The sequence below is a fragment of the Bidens hawaiensis genome, unplaced genomic scaffold, assembly GCF_021521415.1.
Source record: "Bidens hawaiensis isolate Kalapana, Puna unplaced genomic scaffold, B.hawaiensis_p1.1 tig00000512_1, whole genome shotgun sequence".
Classification (NCBI taxonomy): Eukaryota; Viridiplantae; Streptophyta; class Magnoliopsida; order Asterales; family Asteraceae; genus Bidens; species Bidens hawaiensis.
This window is the reverse complement of record NW_027491033.1, coordinates 237659-247561: the sequence shown is the minus strand read 5'-3', so window position 1 is coordinate 247561 and position 9903 is coordinate 237659. Positions and strand designations below refer to the sequence as shown.

Below are 9903 nucleotides of genomic sequence, written 5' to 3'. Positions count from 1 at the left end.
ATTCAAGCGGCCACGGAACCGTATTATCCCGATATACAAACTCATCATCTCACCTTTGCCGGAAACAACCGCTACAGTCGCCGGAAGAGCTGAACAGTCGCCGGAATCCTCATTTTTGAGCTGCTACAGTTTTGCTGATAAAAACCATACTTCCCGACCTCTGATCGAAGATCTAATCGGTGGGAATCTTAATTTATATACCGTGAACACTCAGTTAAAATTTGAGGCCGGTCCGATGGCTAGATCTCCAGGAATCTTTGTGTCTTTGTGAGTGGTTTTATCAAAAACGGGAATTGGGTTAAGTGTGTGTTTTGATGGTGTAGGCTATGGTGTGGAGATGTATGGAAATGGAAAGGAGTAGGGTTTTAAGGGATATTTATACTCCCTTAAGCTCATGGACCTTAGGCCTATCTTTCCTTTTTGATCCATAATTAATTACATCTAATTAGCTTACTTATCCTTCCATCATTATTATTTTACTATTTTTCTATTAACTCAAGTAAACTTTTCGGTCTTAAATAAATAATATATAATTGTTTATTCTTAGAAATTTCGGGATGTTACAAACCCATTAGACACAATATAATTATCAAACCTGAGATACGATTGTCTTGGAGAGTGCTTCAATCCATACAATGATCTCTGCAAAAGACAAGCTTTCCCATTTTGCCCATCAACCCTCAAAACCTTGTGGTTGAGTCATGTATATATTTTCATCAAGATTGCCATGTAAAAATGTTGTCTTGACATCTAATTGTTCTAATTCCATATCCTTATAAGCAGTCAAAGCAAGTGTGACTCTTATAGAATGTTAAACCACAGGAGAGAATATCTCATCATAATCTACCCCTGCCTTTTGAGAAACCCCTTTGCCACCAACCTATCCGTAAACCTTGGTTGTTTCCCTTCAATACCTTCTTTAATCTTGTAAATCCATTTGCAAGATATTCTTTCATGTGGTTAATCAACTAACCTCCAAGTATTATTCTTATACAAAGAATCCATCTCTTCTTCCATTGCTTGAATCCATCTGTCTTTATATACTGAATTAATTGCTTCAATATAAGACAATGGTTCATACACACTCTCTTCTTCTGCATTTAAGACAAATGCCAAAATATCATTCCCATATCTATACCTGAAAGGGGTTTGAATCTGTCTTCTAGTTATATCTCTGGTCAACCAATAATCATTTACTTCATTTCCAAAATTACCCTCAGATTCACCAGCAGACTAACTTGTGCTTCCATGTTCATATGTACTAGCTACAGGCTCCACCTCAAGTTGCACACCCTGAACCTGCTTGTACATAACACTTTCTTTGAACACAACATTTCTGCTCACAATTACTTTAGGACTTCCATCATCAAGTCTCCATAATTTGTACCCTTTCACTCCATCTGGATAGCCAAGCATTATACACTTTTGAGCTCTTGGTCCTAGTTTACCTTGACTAACATGTGAATAAGCCAAACAACCGAAGACTCTTAAGTGTTCATAATTTGTCTTCTCACCAGGCCACTTCTCCATAGGAACCATCATCTCTATTGATGTAGAAGGTGATCTATTCACAAGATATGTTGTTGTTTTAACAGTTTCAGCCCAAAATCCTCTAGGCATACCAGCAGCAATCTACATACATCTCACTTTCTCTAAGAGAGTCCTATTCATTCTTTCAACTAGGCCATTCTGTTGAGGAGTACCTGGAATGGATAGATGTCTAGCTTTACCCTTGGACTTGCAGTATTCATTAAACTCTCTACTACAAAATTCTAAGCCATTGTCTGTTCTTAATTTCTTAACTTTCTTCTCAGTTTGATTTTCAACCAAAACTATCCATTCTTTAAACATCTTAAATGCATCTGATTTATGTTTAAGAATGTATACCCATACCCTTCTTGAAAAGTCATCTATGATGGATAAGAAGTAGGAAGCTCCACCTAGTGACTTATGCTTAGTAGGACCCAACAATCTGCATGTAACATAGTCCAATATACCCTTAGTCTTATGCACACCTTTTGAGAATTTCACCCTCTTAGCCTTGCCAAGAATACAATCCTCACAAGACTCTACTTCACAACTAGATAAATCCTTAATTACTTCCTGCTTCTTTAACTCCAACAATCTTGACTCACTCATATGACCAAGTCTCTTGTGCCATAACAAAGCATTATTCACTATTTTACCCTCAACAATAGAAACTGATCCTAACACAGTATCACCATCTAACAAGTAGATGTTATTTTCCCCTCTAGACCCTGATAAAACTACCATTGATCCCTTCACAACTCTAGCCTTGTCATTCTTAAGACTAATTGTATAACCATTTCTTTCAAAAGTTCCTAAAGAAATAAGGTCCTTGGTTAACTCAGGAATATACCTGACATTTGATAACTCCACCTCAGTTCCACAATCCAATTTCAAGCATGCTACACAATGCCCTTTAATGGTACAGGATCTGTCATTACCAAGCTTTACCACACCAAGATATTCATATTTCATAACTTTAAAGAAATCTTTATTAGGAGTCATGTGAAAAGAGCAACCAGAATCCATTATCCAACCATCTTTTGAACTATGACTTGATGCAACACATACATCAGCAGTCATATCCATCCAAAGATTCATCAGTTGAATTATTTACCTCATTCATGAAACTACTTGCATATGCTCTCTTCTTCTTGTTTCTTTCAGGACATTCTTTCTTCAAGTGCTTTTCTGAATTACAGATAAAACACCTTCTCTTCCCTTTTGACTTGGACCTTACACTTTTAGACTTAGAACCAGACCCCCTTTGTTCAGGTCTTCCTTTCACATACAACCCATCACCTAATTTTTCTTGAACATCAGATCTTTTCTTCAATTCCTTTGAATTAAGGGTTGCCAAAACATTTTCCATTGACAATGTTTCTCTACCATACATGAGGGTATCAACAAAGTGTTCATAAGAACTTGGCAAAGAAGTGAGAAAAATAATTGCCTGGTCTTCATCTTCCAATTCAACCTCAATATTTTCTAAATCACGAATTTATTTGTTGAATTCGTCAGTATGATCTTCAAGACTCTTACCGGATGCCATATGAAACGTATAAAGCCTTTTCTTGAGATACAATCGATTACCAAGCGATTTCGTCATGTACAGGGTCTCTAACTTTGACCAAATCTCTGCTGCAGTTGTCTCTTTCGACCCCGAGACTCAGAACCCTATCCCCGAGACTCAGAACAAGCTCGCTATGAGCTTTCTCCATGATTTCTTTCTTCTCTTTCTCGTTCAAACCCTCTGGCAACTATTCTTCACCACGTAGAGCGTCAACGACCCCATTGTGAACCAGTAGGGCTCACATCTTGACTCGCCAAAGGCTGAAGTCATTGCGACCAACAAACTTCTCTAACGTAAACTATGAAGACGCCATTAACGAACCAGAATCGGAATTGAGACTTCAAAAAACTACAAATCAAGAGCACAAGGCTCTGATACCAATTTTTATGATTTATGAAATTAGTATAGAATTGAATACTAAATTAAACAAAGAATTGATCGAATTATTGAAACTGAAGCAAAAGATTACAAGAACTGAAATATACTGAATGAATGTTTACAAACCTAATTGAGATCTTTTATCCCCAATATCTAGCCGTTAAGTCGCCTAACAACTTGACTTATTACATTTACACATATAGTCCCTACAGTTTAACAACTATGACAGAACTCAACAGAAACTTATAATACTCCTAACTGAACTAAGATTAGTTCAGTTTTAGTCCCTGCACTATAACAAACACTTTGTCAACCAGAATATTAACTACTAACATTCTAACACATCAAAAAAAAATATTCATTTATTGTCAAAACATACAAAGTACAATGCATGAAGTTCTAAAATGTTATAGTTTTGTTTTAGGAGAGAAAAGAAAAGAAAGATATAGAAAAAAAGGAAAACCGGAGAATTAAAGAAGAAAAGTAAGGAGAAAACTTTCTTTATAAAATGGAAAGAATTGGGAAGAAAGGAAAAGAAAGAGAGAAAGGAGAAGAAAGAAATGAAAAGCTTTCCTTTCCTTTATTTCGTTAAGTAAACTCAGGAACACAATGATACTTTGCAGGGTTTGGACTACGCGACCATAAAGGGAATGAATAACTAAGTATATAATATACACCCAGTGATTCGTTTTTCTTTCTTCTTTTACAAACTACATCAATGGTTTCAACTTTCAATAGAATATAATTTATTTTTAATTTCTTTAATAGCTCGTAATCTATTTTTATTAATCACATATACCTACATTTTGCATAAGTGAAAATACCTGGGAACGGCCGTAGTTATTTATTGGCATTAAAACTTCTATTGAGGTTTGTACTATATGTCATCATCATATCCCTATCTAATAAATAACCAAAAATCCATAACATCCTTGTCCGACCAGTGTGCAACTTTCTTCGTGGCTTCATCAAAAGACATCTCTCGATCTCAAGCTCCTAGCAAAATTATGGCTGACATTAACAATGTATGAGATGGTGGTAACACTTCGAGTAACCAGAAGTTGAGGGAAGAGGGACAAAGAACAAGCTTCAAAATAGGTCATAGCAGCGATGACTGTGAGGAAAGGACTAGGTGATGTGTTAAGGTGCAATCATGTCACATTTTCAATGAAATGTAGAAAGCTAATGGTGGCCTTTCTAGATCCACGTACGGTCGTCGATACCAATATGTTGGTGCATGCATGGTCACACATTGTAAAACAATACTACTTGTCTTGAATCCTTGATAATATAAATGCAAACATGAATGTGAACTAAATGCTAAATATAATTATTTATATGTTCATGCAATCACATACAAGAATGTTCAAACATCGTGAATGAAGCAAAAGAATCAAGTGTTTGGACCAAAGCACGATGATCCATGTCACTTATGTATCGTGCATAGCCCCCCACGGCGGATATAGGACGGTGCCTAAACAAACTTGAAGAACAAAACATTATAAAACCACGGTTGATTGAGAGTTCTCCACGATAAAATGATTTTTCATATGTAGTTTTAACCCTTGCCTCATGGATTTTGTTCTGCATAAAACATAACATAACAGACTCGGGCCCAAATTGTACCAGAAGCGTTATAGATCATATAATTAGAGGTTATAAGGAGATACCTTGTTGTAGCATCTCTTTTAATTATCTTTTAAATTAGGCTTGACACCGGCTAATGGGTCAAAGTTGAGATTATAAAAATCCAATATTCCAAGCATAAAAACTTGAATTTAACGTTCATTAAAATATCTTAATTTCTTCAAAAGAAAACGAGTGATTGATAAATATATCCGTTAGCTAATTGAATAAATTTTGAAATGTATATGTTAGCTACTTACGTAACTTTTTGAAATGTATATGTTAGCTACTTGCGTAGCTTTTTGAAATATACAAAATATGATCCTATTGATTTTATGATAATATATTGAATACAATTTAATTTGAAATGTATCCGTTACAAAATTGAATAAATTTTGAAATGTATCCGTTAACACCCTTAAGCATTCAATTCAAATTTTGAAATGTATCCGTTAAGTAACTGAATAAATTTTAAAATGTAGCTGTTAACACCCTTAAGCATTTAAATATGTTATAAATACGAAGGCTTACAACTTAGAACTCGCAACCACTACAACCACCCTGCAACCACTACAATCACCACACTGCTGCGTAACCATTCGCCATTTTCCTCACTCGAACTATCCACCAACACCATCGTAAGTATTCTCATCATCCCAAAAATCAGCAGTCACGACAACTACTGCATCACGAAAGGAAAACGAGAAACGTGAGAAGATCAAAGAAGCAATGAATGTCTTTGATCAAGTCCAACCCCAACTTTTGTAGGAAAACTGAATGAAGATAAAGGGGGGAAAGATTGGTAATTGGAGGGTTCCTTTGGAAGCAGTCAAATTAACGAAACAAATGCTGAAATGGATGGAGCCTGTAAAGAGCTTAGGCCCCATATGTGGTGTAAAAATCGGGAATAAGTTCAGATACCGGGCATAGCTTAAGATGATCGGTCTTCATTGCCAACTTCAATCGGGTATTGATTATACCAAGATTGAAGGAAAAAACTTGGCAATAAGTATCGTTGACTCTCATCGGCACGCAAATGAGACCGGATCTGCTGATATGTTGATATACTGTGGTCATGGTGGTCATAGTGGTCTTAAATTCTTAGGGCCTAAATCGCTACCAGAAGATCAAGAACTTAAACGCGGTAATCTGGCATTGAAGAACAGTATGGATGAGAGAACTGTGATCCGAGTGAATAAGAACCTTAAATTTGGTAAGGATGAGGTGTTTGTGTATGACGGTTTGTATGTTGCGAATCATTATACACGACATAGAAATGAAGATGGCAAGACTATGTTCAAGTATCATTTAAATAGAGTGCTCGGGCAGCCTGCACTTCACCAAATGCTGAATGCTAGCTGCTGATAACAGTTCTACCATCTCTGCTTCTTTCAAACGCTTGAATCTGGATTTGAGTTTTGCGACCTGTCTGTTGTTAAGAATTTCTTATGAACTACAGTTAGCATGTTTAGTTCTCTTGTTTTAGCTAGTTATGGGCCATCTATTGTTGAAATATACATAAGTCATGAAGTTCTAAAATGTTCTATTTTAAACAATAAAATTACATTCATCCAACAATTAGGATTTCCAAATTCCAATTCAGGATTAAACTTTCCAATATCCAAATCTTATATACCATTAATCCACCAAGAGAACTCATAACAACTGTCTTTTACTATTTTATTGTTCACAAAAAGCCTTTAATTGATCATGGTTTGATAATATGACCAAGAAATGAGTTGAACCAAGCTCAATTTGATTGTTCGGCAAGCTCTCTATAGCAGGTCCGAGTTTGGTCGAGCTCAGATAAGAAGAATTCAAAGATAGACTCGAATCTTGAATACTTATAAAAAGTATATCATTTGATAACCAAACTAATTTCAAACATAAAAAAAAGCTTATATTCATTTATTGTCAAAACATACAAAGTACAATGCATTTTAGAAGCACTTCACACAAATCTCTGGTTTTCAGAGCATGCCCCAAGTACAACACTCAAGTCCAGAACAAAATAAAAAAAATGTTGCATCTAAAAAAGAGAAAGTGGGACCCAGCAGCCCCTTAGCACCAACCTGCAAGCCAAATATATCAGATTATAATCAGATTACGACAATTTCAACCCGTTTACAAATATAACCAACTTGGTTTTTAAATATTTTCAAACGGCCAAAGGGATAAACCTAAACACTTATCTAGAGATAAATCGGGTCAAAAGTTACCCAAATTTTTATTCAAATGCTAACACTAATTTACGACTGTATTTTTACCTGCACGTATTAATTATTTATATAAATTAGAGGAATGGATACAAAAGTGTTGTAGAGCATTCACAATCCATCCCCCATCCTTATCCCTATAATTACACTACAAAACACTACAATTTTCTTTCCTGTTTAATTAAATAATATTTTTTTATACCTTTATTATTACAGTTTTCTCTCTCCTCTACTCACAACCAATTCAACAAATATTAAAAAATAAATAGGGGCAAACAATGTTCCCCAAATTTACAAAAAATCACTACATTTCTCTCTCCACCCTATAATTTACACTCACAACCATTCAAAACTCTACCCTATAATTTACCAATTCCCCTCACATAATTATGAGGGATGGGTTGGGAATGCTCGTTATTCTAATTATATATGTAAACAAACTAATTCTTTTTAGATGATCCTTTCACAATTTTCCATATTTATGTAAAAGTACATCTGCTAGTGCTTTCAAATTATTAATGCCAACAATAGATCCTAGATTAGGCTGAGGGGTGTGGGGCTTCAACGGGGGCGCTAGAGCCCCTCCGCTCGCGCCCCCAGGCGCTAACACCACACCCCGGGGCGCTAACGGAGGCGCTAACGGGGCGCTAACGCGAAAAACAATGCAGGCGTGAGCTGGTTAGCGGGAGAAGAGAGAGAGGAGCACACCTTTTGAGGTATTTTGGACCGTTGGGAGCCGAAAAAAACAAAAAAAATATATTTTCTATATAGGTTTACGGAAAAGAGCCGTTGAGCTCATATTAAATTAAAAAAAAAATATTTTCTTAAACTATAAATATATACCTTTATAAAATATACTTCATTTCACAATTATACACCTTTCCTCCTAAAATCCTCTCAAAACTAACACAAAAAAAATGTCGTGGTACTCGTCTGATTCCGACTCCTCCGAAGAGGATGATTTGCTTCTTCATGTAGGGGGAGTTTTGACCGCAACCGTGGTGGATCTCTTGCAAAATCAAGCCCATCAACCTCGAGTCCCGAGAGTTAGAGCACCACCTCGTGATCGTGATCGATCGGGTGCTAACGATACTTTGATTAGGCATTATTTTAGCCCTCAACCGGTATACGAGGAGTCGGATTTTCGAACTCGTTTCCGAATGAGCAGACAATTGTTCATGCGTATAGCAAGTGATTTAGAGGCACGGTATCCCTTTTTTCAACAAAGGGAGGATGCTAGGGGTCTCCCCGGTTTTACCTCTCTTCAAAAATGCACGGCTGCTATCCGTCAATTAGCGTACGGCATCTCGCCGGACGCTTTGGATGAGTATTTACAGATGTCGAAAAGGGTTGCACGTGAATCCCTTCATTTTTTCTGCCAAGGTAAAAAACATTAATTTTAGTTTTTATTAAATATTTATTACATTTTGTAATATATATTATATGTTTATACATTATTTTATATACGTAGGAGTCATATCGATTTACTCTCGGAGATATCTGCGTAAACCTACAATGTATGACATCCAACGCATATATGAGGTGCACGCAGAAAAACATGGTTTTCCTGGGATGCTAGGTAGCATCGATTGTACGCATGTTGGATGGGCTATGTATCCAACGGCCTGGCGAGGTCAGTTCCACCGTGGTGATCATGAAGGGCCGACCCTTATACTTGAGGCGGCGGTGTCACAGGATCTTTGGTTTTGGCATGCTTTTTTTGGTGTTGCTGGGTCAAATAACGACCTTAATGTTATCGATCAGTCACATTTGATCAACGACCTTATCGACGGGGTTGAACCACCTCAATCTTTTGTTGCAAATGGAGAACTCTTCAAGTACGGGTACTATCTGGTCGATGGTATTTACAACGAATGGGCTTTGTTAGTTCAAGCTTTTACAGATCCAATCGCCGATAAACGGAAATATTTTACGAAGAAGCAAGAGTCTGCTAGAAAAGATATTGAAAGAGCTTTTGGAGTTCTGAAAAAACAATATTATGTGCCGGCGAACCCGATACGTTATTGGACTCGGGAGAGGATAATGGACGTCGTCTACACGTGTCTGATCCTACACAACATGACGTTAGAAGACGAGGGCAAAGCTATCTGCCAAAACTACCAAGGTGACATTCCGCCACAACCGTCCACAATCAGTGATCAACAAAGACTTCATAACATAGCAAATATCAAGAGCCGTGAGATACACGGGAATCTTCGACATGAGTTGGTTGAACATTTGTGGGCGAGGCGACCCGATGATCTTGTATTAGATTAGTGTTATTATTAAGTATTATTGTTTGTTTAATTTTTAGTATGTTTTTTTTTGTAATTTGAATTTTAGATATTAATGTGTTTTTTTTATTAATGTGTGTTTTTTAATAATTTATGAGTTTTTTTAATAATACGTTGTTTGAATATATTTATAAAAAAATTAAAAAAAAATTTCGCTGGAGCCCCTGCTGGAGCCCCTCCACACCAGGGGCCAGGGCTCCAACGGGGGCTCCAACAACCCCCTTATCCAGTTTCTCTCTCTGCCACACGTCATAATATTATTGGTTGGAGCCCCCACTAAAGCCCCCAT

General features: G+C 36.6%; 1 pseudogene; it reads left to right on the top strand.

The window, feature by feature from the left end:
- Positions 1-4588: 4588 nt before the first annotated feature.
- LOC143632123 (histone-lysine N-methyltransferase, H3 lysine-9 specific SUVH5-like) lies at positions 4589-6469 on the top strand (annotated as a pseudogene).
- The last annotated feature ends 3434 nt before the right edge of the window (positions 6470-9903 follow it).